The 17,478-nt window shown below is 40.4% G+C and overlaps 1 pseudogene across 1 annotated transcript in view; it reads right to left on the bottom strand.

Annotated features, from left to right (window-relative positions):
* Positions 1-5,944: 5,944 nt before the first annotated feature.
* LOC132669451 (large ribosomal subunit protein P1 pseudogene) overlaps positions 5,945-17,478 on the bottom strand; it is a 29,712-nt pseudogene continuing 18,178 nt past the window's right edge. The window contains exon 6 of the transcript XR_013556213.2: positions 5,945-7,134. The product of XR_013556213.2 is annotated as a large ribosomal subunit protein P1 pseudogene (transcript). The remainder of the gene's footprint in view (positions 7,135-17,478) is intronic.

Below are 17,478 nucleotides of genomic sequence, written 5' to 3' on the forward strand. Positions count from 1 at the left end.
GGGCAGTGAACGGGGGACGGAGGGCAAGCAAACTCAAGAGGATGTGTTGCAGAACTGTCCGCAGCCTCACAGAGAACATTGACAGTTGCTCAGTCATGCACGACAATTGGGAGAGGCTGCAGAGAATCACAATGCTTCAGAACCATCTGTCTGGGACAGAAAGGACAACAACTTTATCTGTCAGCTCCTGTCTCTTACTGGTCCAAGTTCACCCCAAGAGGTATGAACTCTCCTCTATTTCCTGGTTTGTTAGCAGCTTCTGGGGAAGCCAGAGCCACCCCCCCCCCCCCACCGCCCCAAGGTCTGATAGAATCAGGTTGATTTTCTAGAATTCTTGTGGTCATATAATATGGGACAAAGAACAACACAGTCTTGCTTCCCTTTGCTTTCACCATATTTTTTTAACTGAGCATAATATGGGGTGTGCTTGTGATGATATAAGAATCTCCTCCAATAGATCCTTGGTCTAAAGTGTCTGGAGTATTTCTCAAGTACTTGAAAGTACTTAAGTTTTAAGTAACAGGAGAAAAATATTAAAGAATCTATTATTTTATAGTACATTTAGGTATTTTTAAATAATACATATTAAAGAAAAATTTTTTTAAGTACAAAGATGGGGCACCTGGGTGGCTCAGTCGGTTAAGCATCTGACTTGAGCTCAGGTCACGATCTCATGGGTCGTGAGCCCCACATCAGGCTTTGTGTTGACAGCTCGGAGCCTGGAGCTGCTTCAGATTCTGGGTCTCCCTCTCTCTCTGCCCCTCCCCCATTCATGCTCTGTCTCTGTCTCAAAAATAAATAAATGTTAAAAAAAAATTTTTTTTAAGTATAAAGATAACCACAAAGTGCCAGAGAGCTGGACACAAGCTCTTAACTCCCCTTTATTCTTTCCGTTGCTGCAGCAGTAAGTGTCATGCAGGTGTAAACTGACACCACCTCCCTCAGCTGCACCACATTCCTCTTGCTCTCTTCCCAGTGTGTTCCTAATGCTGTGGCATGGGACTCATGGGTAGTCTGAAACTGCATGGAGGTTAACAAGCCCTGGGACAACCCTTAATCCATGGGGAAGGGAGCTGGTGGATAACTGATCCTGCTCCCAGCTTTTGAGTGGAGATTCAGTGGATCCCAGTGGCTCAAGCCCCAGCTTCCCACAGTATAATCTGGGAGACTATGTATAAGTGGTTCTTAAGGGTGTTGGACCAAGAGGAGAAAGACAACGTGGGACAGGGGGCAGTTTATGGATTTGGGAGCACTCTTCCATAACTCAGATTTAACATCCTGGCAAGGTCACCTAGTGCTGATTCTATACATTGCTGGGATGGCTCCTTGAAGCTTGGACATGACAATTAGCCTACAATAAGTGTGGTGAAGATGCTGGAACTGCTTGGCCAGTACTGAGAAAGGAGTCAGAGGCTCTGATAGGTGGGAATTTGAGAACAGATTACTACATGAGGCCAGAGAACTACCACCTAGCATCCCAAGCCAAAGTGTGAGTCACTAACGGGGCTTGACTGAGAGTTCTGCGTCAATAGCTAATAGCTATAGTGTCCTGTGGTCAATAGAGATAAACATCCAAGTACAGTGTTATTTGTCCTGTATAATTCAGCAGGGAGTGTGGGGTGGGGTGGAGGAAGGAAGAGGGAAGAACTGTTGAGCAATCACCACAGAGAAAAATCACAATCACTTATTAGTTTCTAGACCTAAAGCCCATTGATTGAAGGGATGACCCACTGTGGAAAGACATGCCACAGCATGCAAACATACATAAGTATTTCCTAAATTCTTCCCCAGTAGGAACTGCAACCATTTACAAAAAGAAAAAAAAAAGGCACTGACAAAAAAGGAATACCCACAACTTTTGAGGGCTATTGAATTCAAGGGGTGAGCTGACACTGAACCAGGGAATCCAAAATACCATCATGGTACTCCTGTTAGAGGGGAGAATATCTGCTGTAGAGAAGCATTATGGAGGCCAGGTGATATATTGGTGACCACCACCTCACTGTGTCGCCCTTCAGGACAGTGGTGAGGGATGTTCTCCCAGTGGACAGTTCTTCAAACAATACTCTTGGATGTCAATTTGGTATAGACAGAGAAGTGTCATGAGGTAAGATTCTTGGATGATGAATGGCCTGCCTAGTTGGTCAGGGACCTGGAGGTCCCTGTTCATTGTTCTTTGTTCAGCCCTTCCAGAGCAAACTGTCTCAACAACTCTCCTTTTCTCCCTTCACTGAAGACATTTTAATCAATGATCTCAAGACTAAAATATCTAATCTTCCAAGCCACGAAAGACTGGCCAATTTGTGAAAAAATGTAGAATTTCTGGTTGGCAATGACAAAACAAACTGAGACAGAATATTCAAAACGCAGACGATAAAAGGACTAATTTCTTCAATGTATGGAAGTGAGGCAAGTAGAAAGCATTAACAGCAATGTAGTAATGCACTATGAACTGAAGTACCACACTGTGGTTTGAGGGGCCATTCTACATGTCACAAAGTGGCAAATCTAAGTACAACCCAAATTTTTATATACAAACTTGAAAAATTATAACAAGTTATGAAGTATTGAAAGACATGGTTGATAGTGGGAAAAATGCAAAAGATTCTCAAGCAATCTGTAAGGAGGAAGACAATAGAAACATGTGGCCCCCATGGAAAATCTCTTACTTGAAATGGATGACAAACTGGCATTCAATTTGAACAAAATGTCTCCTAAAATAATCCAATCCCATATAGTAAGTTCATATTTCCCAAACAAATTTCTGATTAGAATTAGGTTCTCAGGGGTAAAAGGCTCTGACTTGGCTGACATGACATCATCAACCCTTTAGTTGGTAAATTTACGGGAGCAAAATATCCTGCCACAAATCCATTTCAGTAAATTTATAAGCCGGGGCATTTGCCAATGGTCTGAACATCATGAGTAAGAGGACAGTGAGGACCTGGGCCTGCTGAGCTAAAGACTTCAGACTGGTAGTAATCCTACTAAGGTAAGATGTTTCAGGAATCCCAGCGCCAAGCAGAGCAGGTGGTCCCACGTGCTCATGACTTCTCCCTTGGAGATATTTTAGTTCATTCTGTTGCTGTTATGAAAGAAGGCAGGAAGTCCAGGCTCTCTTTCCAGCCACATGCCTTTCCCATCAGATAGAAGTACAGCTTCTTCACATAGGGGAATGGCCAGTGAGGCTTTGCAGAGGTAAGAAAGGTGATAGGAGTAAGCACTGACGATAATGAAAAGGGACAGGAAGAGGATAACCACTCTGAACCTCTTCTTTGTATTTGTTTTATAGGCCACATTCATATAAACCAAAATACATTTTCAGGTGATTCTGAAAGATGAAATGGTAATCCCAAGGGCTTTCAGGTACAATGACCTAGTATGTGTCACAACATCTGAAGGAGTAACTGTAACAGTGCCAAAGTCTCCGTGGACTATGAGAAAGGAGTATCTCTGTATATTGGGTGTGTATTGGGACATAAGGATTGGGGCCAGTAGAGTTCTTCTCTAGGGGACACACTAGAAGACATTTGTATTAGTTGCCCTGAGACAAGTTCTAGGACATTTGACCACTACAGTGGATTATTATCTAATATAAATTCAAATATTTGAAAGTACAAGATGTCAAGAACATGATTCATGCCATCAACTCCAAACATCCTTGCAGTAGAAAACAAATATTCACACCCTCTGTGCCTGAGACTGAGCTGTGGAAGGCAGGAAGTTTTCCCAATACTACCTATTTACAAGCTATAACAGAAGAACAAAGATTCTCTTCCTTCCTCTAAAACTAGATCTGTGTCGTCCTCTGACACACTCTCTTAGTACACGGGCACCTCCTTTCTCCTCCTCCCCTTTCCCTTCCTCAAACAGACCCCTAGACTGGCAGTATGTCAATCAGATGTGTTTTGTAGACCCAAACAATTGTTTTAAAAGTTGAATTGGTTGTCAACATTTTAGAAAGCACATAAACCCCCATAAAACTCTAGATTTCCAGCCCATTTTATTTTTTAGAATACCTGCCTGAACCCTCTGAAATATTAGAGTTTGAAATATCTACCCCTGTGGCCATGTTTGCCTCACCCAAAAGACAAAGTCTGCCTTGTTGTTTTGTTTTGTTTTTTTTTTTCCTACTTACTGTTAGCATCATAGACCATTGGGATGGGACAAGACTCCAAAATATTTGTCATCACTCTTTACTTCTTTTAACAGATGAGGAAATTGATGGGTAGGAGATCAGAGAACATGGTCAAGGTTATACACTGATTGGGAGTAAAAGCAGGGGAGAGTTTAGAACCTTGTTTTCTGAGTCCATAGCATGTTCCTTAATGTACCCATCATGTTTCAGAGGTGGGAAGTAAGGAAACATTTTTCATATCTCTCTTCATCTGTTATATCCATTTGACATCTGCTGTGCCCCAACCCAAAGCTACCTTTGCTGCCAAATTTAGGCACCAATAATCTACCACCATATGGCCCACTATTCGGTAATTAAGCAATTATTTTTAGATGTAACCCAGATATTCCTACCTTCTCTAGCTACCAGGGATCATGCTTCCCTTGGTATGAGAACCCTGAATCCCCATCCTGCTTGCTTATAGAAAAATCCCATCTTTTACCAGGTTTCCAAAACCTTCCTAAATATTTCTGATTATGCCCAAGGAATGCTTAAAGATGCCACAAATCCATCCCAATTGTCCCTTGTCCCCCTTGCCTGTGTCTGGACTCCTGCCCATCTCTGCCACAGGTCCGTCTTTTCATATTATCACTAGCTTCTCCACATAGATAATTCTCCCCTCAAATCACTTTCTTCCAAGTCTGTGTCTCTGTCCACTATTACATTCCTCAGGTATAACACATAATTATTCCTCAGGTATAATTTCACAAAACTATGCTTTTTATGAAAACAAGATCCAGTAACACTGCAGAAAAGAAAATGTAAACAAGTAACTAGATGCATCTTCTCTAGATTCCCTAGGTTAATCATTCAGAGGAGATTACCCATTGACCAGTGCTCTTCTTTGCACCCCCACCCCCCACCCCTCCCACCTGCAGTACAGTTGCAGGGGCCAATGATTTCTCTGCCTAGGAACTAGACCTTCTAGCTCCTCTGAGCCCAGTGAAAAAGAAAATCTAAGTTTAAGGCCAGCTTTCCACCAAATATGGTCATCTGCAATAAGAAGTCTACCCACAGGGAAAACAAACTGCAGAGTTACTTGCTTAAGTTTGTTTCTTTGCTCTCTTGTACCTCTCCACTCCGGAATGGTATTTTAGCTTGGCTTCGCAGAATCAAAAAGCCCACTGAAATTTTTTCACAATATCAAAAAAGCAAGCCCTCTGCTTCCCAAAGATGAATTCTAACTTGCACCTTTAACAGAACAGAAAAATTGCTGGCATTTTAAAATATTTTTCTTTATAATTGTAGCCAATTAGTTTTGTTGTTGTTGTTGCTTTTTAATTTAGGGTTTGAACCTTAACTAGAAGAACCAAGAAAAAAAACGTCTTATACAATTTCCTGGGAAACGAAAGTTTATATTTTTAATATTTCAAGGTCAACATGGTTTGTGGGGAGTGAGTGATCCCTGAAAGAAATAATCAATAAGGTGGACTTAGTTAAAATAAAAAATTTCTGCTCCACAAAACACAATATCAAGAGAATTAGAAGACAAGGCACCCACTGGGAGAAAATATTTGCAAAAGCACATCTGATAGAGGACTGTTATCCAAAATATACAAAGAACTCTTAAAATTCAACAGTAAGAAAACAAACAACCCAATTAAAAATGGACCAGGGAGGAGCCAAGATGGCAGAACAGCATGGAAGTTTTTTGTGTGTCTCGCGTGCATGAAATACAGCCATATCAACATTAAACCATCCTGCACACCTAGAAAACTGATTTGAGGATTAACACAATAATCTGCACAACCTGAACCACAGAACTCACCAGGTACACGGTGCGGAGAGGTGAACTGGGGGAGAGAGAAGCCATGGAAGACAGGGGCAGTTTTTGCGTGTGGAGAAATGACTGAGACGGTGGGGAGGATATGGAAAAAGCACCTCCCCCCCCCCACCCCCGCCGAAAGCAGTTGGAGAGAAAGTGGAAAAGTTGAAACGGCCGCAGGGACTGAACTAAAAAAGGAGAAAGGAGAGGGTTTAAGTTCCATTAAGACTCTATAAACGGGGAGCGCAAAGCCTGAAACTCCACAGCTCAATACCTGGTGGTGCTCTGGTGGGAAGGGCGAATCCCCAGGAGCAGAGTGAAGTCTGGTGGTCTTCAGGCCACGCGGGGACAGGTGATTCTCCTGCTGGGAGCACATCTGGTAGAGGCTGTGTGGCCCCCCCGCAGGAAAAGGCCCCAGTGAACCCGGGAGAACAACCACATTTGCTGGTGCTGGAACAGTCGTTGGGGGTGAAGCCTGATGCCAGATGCATGTTGTGATTTGCCATAATCCCTGAAACACTGCTGCTATACTATCTCACAAACTTTTTCTGGGGTGGGCTGGCACCCGGCCACAGTCTCTGGGCACCGGCAGCAGCCCGGTCCCGCAAATATTCCTGGGTGCAGCTGGCAGCCGGCCATTTCTCCGTGAGACCCTCCCGCAGGAGGGCAGAACGGGTCAAAACCGCAGTCCCTCACAAGTAAGGGGCCGGGGGAAAACAGCCACACTGGAGACAAGAATCAGGAGGGAGGTGCTGCCTGGGGCTTGGTCAGGGACAGTGTAAAAGCGCAGAGTGGACGGAAGACAAAGGATGGGTGCGCTATTGCTGGGGCGGGGAGAGCACAGTTCCAATACTAGAGAACGGGTAGCTGGGCGGCGCCATGTTCATCGGTCCCGCGCATGCGCATACGCACCTACAAGCGCGACAAGAATCCACCCCAGTAAGCTAAGCAGCGCCATCTACTGGAGAACAAAGTTGTTACACTAAGCCCCGCCCAACAAGGCCAACCTCTCTCTTCAGGAACAAAAGTCTCTCCGCCTGCTTAGTTTATGGACTATAACGCATTTCATAGTTTGACTTCTAGGGGAAAACGAAGTAATTTCAGTAGTATTTCAGTCTGTTCGCCGGTCCATCTACACAACTTTGTTTCTTTTTTTTCTTTTTATTTCTCTTTTGTTTTTCTTTTCTTTTTCCTGAATACAGAAAGAGAAAAAATTAATTTTTATTTCCAGTTTTTATTAAAAATATTTTTCTTTAATTTTTTTCCACTATATTTTTTACTTTTGTGTAAGTTTTTTCAAATTCTATGTTACTGCCATCATTTCATTTTAGTCTACTTCAGTGTATTCAATTTTCAAATTCTCAAACGATTTCTTTTTTTTCTCCCACCCCCCCCCCCTTTTTTTCCTCTAATCTCTCAAGCCACTTTCAACACCCAGACCAAAACACACCTAGGATCTATCATCATTTATTTGATTTGTGTGTGTGTGTGTGTTTGTTTTTAATTTTTTAATTTTAATATTTTTAAAATTTTAATTGTTTTTAATTTTAGGGGTTTTTTTACCTCATTAATTCCTTTTCTCCCTTCAAAATGACGAAACGAAGGAATTCACCCGAAAAGAAAGAGCAGGAAGAAACGACAGCCAGGGACTTAACTAACACAGACACAAGCAAGATGTCTGAACCAGAATTTAGAATCATGATAATAAGAATACTAGCAGGAGTCGAAAATAGATTAGAATCCCTTTCTGTGTAGATAAAAGAAGTAAAAGCTAGTCAGAATGAAATAAAAAATGCTATAACTGAGCTGCAATCTCAGTTGCCACGGCGGCAAGGATGGATGAGGCAGAGAATCAGTGACATAGAGGACAAACTTATGGAGAATAATGAAGCAGAAAAAAAGAGGGAGACTAGGGCAAAAGTGCAAGATTTAAGAATTAGAGAAATCAGTGACTCATTAAAAAGGAGCAACATCAGAATCATAGGGGTCCCAGAAGATGAAGAGAGATAAAAGGGGTAGAAGGGTTATGAAAGCAAATCATAGCAGAAAACTTTCCCAACCTGGGGAAAGACACAGACATCAAAATCCAGGAAGCACAGAGGACCCCCATTAGATTCAACAAAAACCGACCATCAACAAGGCATATCACAGTCAACTTCACAAAATACTCAGGCAAGAAAGAATCATGAAAGCAGCAAGGGAAAAAAAGTCCTTAACCTGCAAGGGAAGACAGATCAGGCTTGCAGCAGACTTATCCACAGAAACTTGGCAGGCCAGAAAGGAGTGGCAGGTATATTCAATGTGCTGAATCAGAAAAATATGCAGCCAAGAATTCTTTATCCAGCAAGGCTGTCATTCAAAATAGAAGGAGAGATTAAAAGTTTCCAGACAAACAAAAATTAAAGGAGTTTCTGACCACTAAACCAACCCTGCAAGAAATTTTAAGGGGGACTCTCTGAGGGGAGAAAAGATGAAAATAAATAAGTAAATAAATGAATAAATGAATAAATAAATAAATAAATACCAAAAGCAACAAAGACTAGAAACGACCAGAGAACACCACCAGAAACTCCAACTGTACAAGCAACATAATGGCAATAAATTCATATCTTTCAGTACTCACTCTAAAGTCAGTGGACTAAATGCTCCAATCAAAAGAGATAGGGTAACAGAATGGATAAGAAAACAAGATCCATCTATATGCTGTTTACAAAAGATCCACCTTAGACCTAAAGACACCTTCAGATTGAAAGTAAGGGGATGGAGAACCATCTATCATGCTAATGGTTGACAAAAGAAAGCCAGAGTAGCCATGCTTATATCACAAAATCTAGACCTTAAAATAAAGACTGTTACAAGAGATGAAAAAGGGCATTATATCATAATTAAGGGGTCTATCCACCAAGAAGACCTAACAATTGTAAACATTTATGCACCAAATGTGGCAGCACCCAAATATATAAGTCAATTAATCACAAACATAAAGAAACTCATTGATAATAATACCGTAATAGTAGGGGACTTCAACACTCCACTTATAGCAATGCACAGATCATTTAGTCAGAAAATCAACAAGGAAACAATGCCTTTGAATGACACACTGGACCAGATATTTAACAGATATATTCAGAACATTTCATCCTAAAGCAGCAGAATATACATTCTTCTCCAGTGCAATGGAATATTCTCCAGAATAGACAACATACTGGGACACAAATCAGGCCTCAACAAGTACAACAAGATGGAGATGATACCATGCATATTTTCAGACCACAATGCTAAGAAGCTCAAAATCAACCACAAGAAAAAATTTGGAAAAGTAACAAATACTTGGAGACTAAAGAACATCATCCTACTAGAGAATGAATGGGCTAACCAAGAAGTTAAAGAGGAAATTAAAAAGTACATGGAAACCAATGAAAATGATAACACCACAACCCAAAACCTCTGGGACACAGCAAAGGCAGTCATAAGAGGAAAGTATATAGCAATCCAGGCCTTCCTAAAGAAGGAAGAAAGGTCTCAGGTACACAACCTAAACTTACACCTTAAAGAGCTGGGAAAAAAACAGCAAATAAAACCCAAAACCAGCAGAAGACAAGAAATAATAAAGATTACAGCAGAAATTAATGCTATCAAAATGAAAAAAACAAAAAACAAAAAACCAGTAGAACAGATCAATGAAACCAGAAGCTGGTTCTTTGAAAGAATTAACAAAATTGATAAACCACTAGCCAGTCTGATCAAAAAGAAAAAGGAAAGGACCCAAATAAGTAAAATCAAGAATGAAAGAGGAGACAACCAACACAGCAGAAATAAAAACAATAATAAGAGAATATTATGATAAATTATACACCAATAAAATGGGCAATCTGGAAGAAATGGACAAATTCCTAGAAACATATACATTACCAAAACTGAAACAGGAAGAAATAGAAAATTTGAATAGACCCATAACCAGTAAGGAAATCGAATTAGTAATAAAAAAATCTCCCAAGAAACAAGAGTCCAAGGCCAGATGGCTTTCCGGGGGAATTCTACCAAACATTTAAGGAAGAGTTAACACCTATTCTCTTGAAGCTATTCCAAAAAATAGAAATGGAAGGAAAACTTCCAAACTCTTTCTATGAAGGCAGCATTACCTTGATTTTAAAACCAGACAAAGACCACACTAAAAAGGAGAAATTTCCCTGATGAACATGGATGCAAAAATCCTCAATAAGATATTAGCCAACCAGCACCAACAATACATTAAAAAAATTATTCACCATGACCAAGTGGGATTTATACCTGGGATGCAGGACTGGTTCAATATCTGCAAAACAATCAATGTGATTCATCACATCAATAAAAGAAAGGACAAGAACCACATGATCCTCTCAATAGATGCAGAGAAAGCATTTGACAAAATACAACATCCTTTCTCTAAAAACCTTCAAGAAAGTAGGGATAGAAGGATCATACCCCAAGATCATAAAAGCCATATATGAAAGACCCAATGCTAATATCATCCTCAATGGGAAAAAACTGAGAGCTTTCCCCCTAAGGTCAGGAACAAGACAGGGATGTCCACTGTCACCACTGTTATTCAACATAGTATTGGAAGTCTTAACCTCTACAATCAGACAACACAAAGAAATAAAAGGCATCCAAATCGGCCAGGAGGAGGTCAAACTTTCACACTTTGCAGATGACAGGATACTGTATATGGAAAACCCAAAATATTCCACCAAAAAACTGTTTGAACTGATTCATGAATTCAGCAAAGTTGCAGGATATAAAATCAATGCACAAAAAATTGGTTGCATTCCTATACACCAACAATGAAGCAACGGAAAGAGAAATCAAGGAATCCATCCTATTTACAATTGCACCAAAAACCACAAAGTACCCAGGAATAAATCTAACCAAAGAGGTGAAAAATCTATACACTGAAAACTATAGAAAGCTTATGAAAGAAATTGAAGAAGACCCACAAAAAAATTAGAAAAATATTCCACGCTCCTGGATAAAAAGGACAAATATTGTTAAAATGTCAATACTATCCAAAGCAATCTATATATTCAATACAATCCCTATCAAATTAACACCAGCATTCTTCACAAAGCTAGAACAAGCAATCCTAAAATTTGTATGGAACCAGAAAAGACCCCAAATAGCCAAAGCAATCTTGAAAAAGAAAACCAAAGCAAGAAGCATCACAACCCCAGAGTTCAAGCTGTATTACAAAGCTATAATTATCAAGACAGTATGGTACTGGCACAAAAACAGACACTCAGATCAAGGGAACAGAATAGAGAACCCAGAAATGGACCCACAAACATATGGGCAACTAATCTTTGACAAAGTAGGAAAGAATATTCAGTGGAATAAAGACAGTCTCTCTAGCAAGTGGTGCTGGGAAAAATGGACAGCGACATGCAGAAAAATGAACCTGGACCACTTTCTCACACCAGACACAAAAATAAACTCAAAATGGATGAAAGACCTCAATGTAAGATAGGAAGCATCAAAATCCTCGAGGAGAAAGCAGGCAAAAACCTCTTTGATCTTGGCCACAGCAACTTCTTACTCAACATGTCTCCAGAGGCAAGGGAAATAAAAGCAAAAATGAACTATTGGGACCTGATCAAAATAAAAAGCTTCTGCACAGCAAAGGAAACAATCAGCAAAACTAAAAGGCAACCGACAGAATAGGAGAAGATATTTGCAAACAACATATCAGACAAAGGGTTACTATCCAAAATCTATAAAGAACTTATCAAACTCAAAACCCAAAAAACAAATAATCCAGTGAAGAAATGGGCAAAAGACATGAATAGACATTTCTCCAAAGAAGGCATCCAGATGACCAACCGACACATGAAAAAATGCTCAACATCACTCATCATCAGGGAAATACAAATCAAAACCACAATGAGATACCACCTCACACCTGTCAGAATGGCTAACATTAACAACTCAGGCAACAATAGATGTTGGCGAGGATGCGGAGAAAGGATCTCTTTTGGACTGCTGGTGGGAATGCAAACTGGTGCAGCCACTCTGGAAAACAGTATGGAGGTTCCTCAAAAAATTAAAAATAGAACTATCCTACAACCCAGCAATTGTACTACTAGGTATTTATCCACGAGATACAGGTATGCTATTTCCAAGATACACATGCACCCCCATATTTATAGCAGCACTATCAACAATAGCCAAAGTATGGAAAGAGCCCAAATGTCCACTGATGGATGAATGGATAAAGATGTGGTATATATATATATATATATATATATATATATATATATATATATATTACAATGGAGTATTACTCGGCAATCAAAAAGAATGAAATCTTGCCATTTGCAACTACGTGGATGGAACTAGAGGGTATTATGCTAAGTGAAATTAGTCAGAGAAAGACAAATATCACATGACTTCACTCATATGAGGACTTTTAAGACACAGAACAGATGAACACAAGGGAAGGGAAGCAAAAGTAATGTAAAAACAGGGAGGGGGACAAAACATAAGAGACTCTTAAATATGGAGAACAGAGGGCTACTGGAGGGGTTGTGGGAGGGGGGATGGGCTAAATGGGTAAGGGGCATTAAGGAATCTACCCCTGAAATCATTATTGCACTATATGCTAACTAACTGGGGTGTAATTTTTTAAAATTTATATTAAATTTTTAAAAAACATTAAAAATAAAGTTGAAAAATCTAAAAAAGAAAAAAAAACCAAAATGGACCAAAGATCTTAACAGACCCCTCACCAAAGAAGATATACAGAAGGCAAATAAGCAAATGAAAATATGCTCCACATCGTGTATCATCAGGGAAATGCAAATTAAAACAATGAGACACCACTATACACCTTTTAGAATGGCCAAAATCTGGAACACTGACAATAGCAAGTGTTGGAAGGATATGGGATAGCAGGAACTCTCATTGCTGGAAGACCACAAAATGGAACAGCCACTTTGGAAGACAGTTTGGCAGTTGCTTGCAAAACTAAACATACTCTTACGATAATCCAGCAACTGTACTCCTTGATATTTACCCAGAGGAGCTGAAAACTTATGTCCACACAAAAACTTGACCATAGGTGTTTAAAGCAGATTTATTTATTATTGCCAAAACTTGGAAGCAACCAAGATGTTCTTCTGTAGGTGAATGGATAAACAGTGGCATATCCAGACAATGGAATATTAGCCAGTGTTAAACAGAAATGAGCTATCAATTTATAAAAAGGCAGGAAGGATCCTTAGAGGAATATTACTAAAGGAAAGAAGCCAATTTGAAAAGGCTACATACTGTATAATTCCAATAATAGGACATTCTGGGGGCGCCTGGGTGGCTCAGTTGGTTAAGCGTTGGACTTCGGCTCAGGTCATGATCTCACAGTTTGTGAGTTTGAGCCCCACATCAGGTTCCATGCTGATAGCTCAGAGCCTGGAGCCTACTTTGGGTTCTGTCTCCCTCTCTCTCTGCCCCTCCCCCATTCATGCTCTGTCTCTCTATCTCCCTCAAAATTAAATAAACAGTAAGAAAAAAAATTTTTTTAAATAGCACATTCTGGAAAAGGCAAAACTATGGAGATAATAAAAAGATCAGCAGTTGTCAGGGCTTAAGGGTTGGGAGAGATATGAACAGGCAGAGCACAGAGAATTTTTAGGGCAATGAAAATACTCTATATGACATTATAATGATGGATACATATCATACTTTTGTCCAAATCCATTAAATGTACAACACCAAGAGTTAACTCTAAGTAAACCACGGACTTTGGGTGCTTAGAATGTGTCAAGGTAGGTTCATCCTTGGATGAAAAAAAAAAGTAACATTATGATAAGTGAGGCTGATAATTGGAAAGGCCATGCAAGTGTGGGGTCAGAAGCTATATACGAAATCTCTGATTCTTCCTCTCAACTTTATTGTAAACCTAGAACTGCTCTAAAAAAATAAAATCTTTTTTTAAAAAAACCAACCAATATAATTCACCATATGATTCAAGGAGAAAAATCACATTATAAAAATTAATGTAGAAAAATCATTTGCTAGAATTCAACATTTATTCATGACAAATAGCAAACTAAGAATAAAAGTTCCTTAACCTCATAAATAGTATCTACAAAAAAAAAAAAGAAAAACAACACACAGATAATGAAGCCATTTGAAAGCTTTCCATTTGAAGTCAGAATAAGACAGATACCTGATATTATCACTTCTATTTGAAATTATAATAGAAAAAGTAGAAGGCAAAAATAGATAAATATGAAATATGATATGGTCAAATGTATCAACCTTTCCTTTTATGGCTTCAGTTATTGAGTCATGCTTAGGAAAGTGTCACACATTAAGAATATTTTTCAAAATATGTTTTTTCTTATGTTTTCCTCTAGTACTTTTATAGTTTCATTTTTATGCCAACTTGACTTATGCGTAATTAATTTTGCTATAAAAAAAATGAAGTAGTGATCCAGCTTTCTTGTTTTTCCTAATCTCTACCCTCTGGAAGAACTGAAAATATAAGGGGGCTAGAGATTTTATTTTTCTTTCTTTTAAAAAAAATTTTTTTAATGTCTATTTTTGAAGGAGAAAGAGACAGAGCATGAGCAGGGGAGGGGCAGAGAGAGAGGGAGACAGAATCCAAAGCAGGCTCCAAGTTCTGAGCTGTCTGCACAGAGCCTGATGTGGGCTCAAACTCATGAGAGCATGGCCTGAGCCAAAGTCCGACCCTTAACCAACTGAGACACCCAGGTCCCCCGAGATTTTACTTTTCATTTGATATTTTTCTGGATTATTTCATTTTTTATTTAAAAAAACGTTTTTTTTTTAAGTAGGGTCCATTCCCAGCGTGGAGCCCAACACAGGGCCTGAACTCATGACACTGAGATCAGGACCTGAGCTGAGATCAAGAATCTGATGCTTAACTGACTATGACACCCAGGTGCCCCATGGGCTATTTCATTTTTAAAACTGGATATATATATCTTTTATAATTTTTAAACCCAATTTTTAAAAACGATTCCCATGCGTTTCATATTCTTTACTTGAATGTGGCTAATCGAAGATTTTACATCTCCTGTGACAGTTTTAAAAAGTTTTTTTCCATACCTCCTCTCACATGATGGATCTACTAGTTCCCCTGACTCCTTTCATTAGCCCTCCTACTAATGTGAATGCTGAGAAGATGTAGATGAGAGAGATCCAGATGGAAGTCAGGTGGAGGAGAATGAGTCAGGTAGAGGTAGAGGGCCAGAATGCAGACACCATGTCCTAAATCAGGGGTGGGAGGTGCATGCTATTTCCTTGGACATGAAACAAAGGCAGAGCTAGGACCTTTCCCCAGATTTTTTCTGCAGGGAGCCCAGAAGGCCAACTTCAGCATGGTTGACTTGCTCAAAGGTTGTGCTAACTCAGGAAGAAAGATGCATCCAGAAGAACTGAGAAAATTTTCCATGAGACACATAAATTCACCTCCTCTTGATGAAGCAAGCAGCTGCATAGGACTAAGAGTCATGGGAACAGGCCACTGCAACTGCACGCAGCAACATTCATTCTAGTTAAACAGCAGAAAACCCTAGATCCCAAGGTAGTGGAGTGGTTTGAAATATGTGAAGCACTTCAATCAGCTGGAGATTCAGTGCAGAGAAGAGGATGTTTGTGACAGAGGATTAAAGCATTTAGCCCTATTGTCTTATTTTTCTCAGAAGCTGGTTTTGGTACAATGTGGTCTCAGGTCACAGAGCTGAGAAAATGAATCATCAAGAAAGTGCCCCATTTGTGGTGGCACTAGATGTGGCCTCAGCACCCATAACAACACTGGTGAATTTGTGGACCTGTACACTCAGCAGAAATGGTCAGCCAGCAACCACATCATCGGCACCAAGGGCCATGTGTCCATCCCGATGAATTAGGCCAAGGTTGACAAGCTGATGGGCAGGTTCCAAAGGCAGATTAAACCCTATGCTATCTGTGGGGCCATTCACAGGATGAATGCGTCAGATGACTTCATTCTCCAACTACCCAAGGCCAACAGCTCTCATTCTGACTGGAGAGGATCACAGATGTGGAATATTTGTCAATAAATAAATAGTGAGTCACCCCCCACCAACAAAAGACAAGAAACTGCTCAGTTCATCACACTAACAAATATTCCAGGAATAATGAAAGACACCCTTCCCCAGACTACAACCATTAGCAGAAGACAGGAGGAGGTGAGTGAATAGTACACAGAAGCAAAGGCCACACCAAGGAGGGGTAAACAGGACCTCATCAAGTCCCAGAGTTTTACATTTATTGGTAAAGCTCCTTATTGACAATAATGGTAAAGAAGCAGGAAGCACAGGAATAGCAGGAAGCAGGAGCAGGAATATCAGATGTGTTGATAATTCAGGCAGCCACTAAATGGTTTATAACTCAGCACCTATTGGGGTCAGGTTTATGCTGGGACCCCAGCCTGGCCAGGCTCAGGCTACCTCAGGCCTCAGATACCCACCCTCTCTCTGCAGTGACGATGACCAGCAAGGATCTGTTTGGTTGATCCAGAGGAGCAAGGCCAGGTCAACACACACAGAGACAAACAGAATCAAACAGGCAGCTGAGGACTGCTGTAATTAACCCTGGGTTGGCTCAAACACAGGGAATCATCACCAGGCCCATGTGCAAGGCTGGCAAGGAAAAAAGTTGCCACCTTTAAGCCAGAACTCCATGCTTCTATAGTTGACCACAGTTCTTCATGTTCTGTGGACTCACTGTACCACAGCCAGATTCCAAAGGATAAGGATTTCTGGGGGCATCTCTGGGCACAGGCAGAACTGAAAGTCTCTTCTTGCCTTTAGCTCAGTCTGACCCCTGAGACTGGCTTTTCTTCAAATCTGATGTGGAGACACCTAAATCCAAACATCCTTAGCCTTCTCCATTAATTCAATTAAATATTATGGAACAACAACTATGTGGTGGCCATGTTGAGATCTCAGATCTCAATTGTTTATGTGCCACTAGTAAACCAGTACCATTAAGGTTTGAAAACATCCAGAAAGCTGGTAGACTGTGATGGGGAGAGAGAGAGAGAGCTGCATGAGTACCTGAAAAACTGGAAGCAGTTGCAGTAACCATGGCGGGTAAAGCCCTGCGTGAACATGACAAACACTGGATCTGCACTCACCAATCCCATTTCTTCTCCTGCAAAGGTACAAAGGATAGAGCTCTAGCCTTCGGGGCAATTCTGTTGAAGCTGTAATAATTTCTGCCTGTGCCTGACCTCTAAAATTTCCTACAAAAACCTTGGCTCATCTTCTCCCTCTTATTAGTGTGGTTGGAAGTGAAGGATTCTGAAATGATTAAGTTGCAAGATGGAAGCAGCCAGAGTCCTTGAGTTGGTATTTGAAGAAAAGCTGCCTGGGAGTCCCACAGAGCCTGCACTGACACAGGCAATCAATTCTTATTGAGTTAAGTCACTAAGATTTGGGGATTGTTGATTACCCAGCACAGCCTGGCCTGCCCTTTTACCATGGACAAGTGTAGAGCAGGGAGGGTCAGGCAG

This window comes from Panthera onca, chromosome B3 (genome assembly GCF_046562875.1).
Source record: "Panthera onca isolate mPanOnc1 chromosome B3, mPanOnc1 haplotype 2, whole genome shotgun sequence".
Taxonomy (NCBI): domain Eukaryota; kingdom Metazoa; phylum Chordata; class Mammalia; order Carnivora; family Felidae; genus Panthera; species Panthera onca.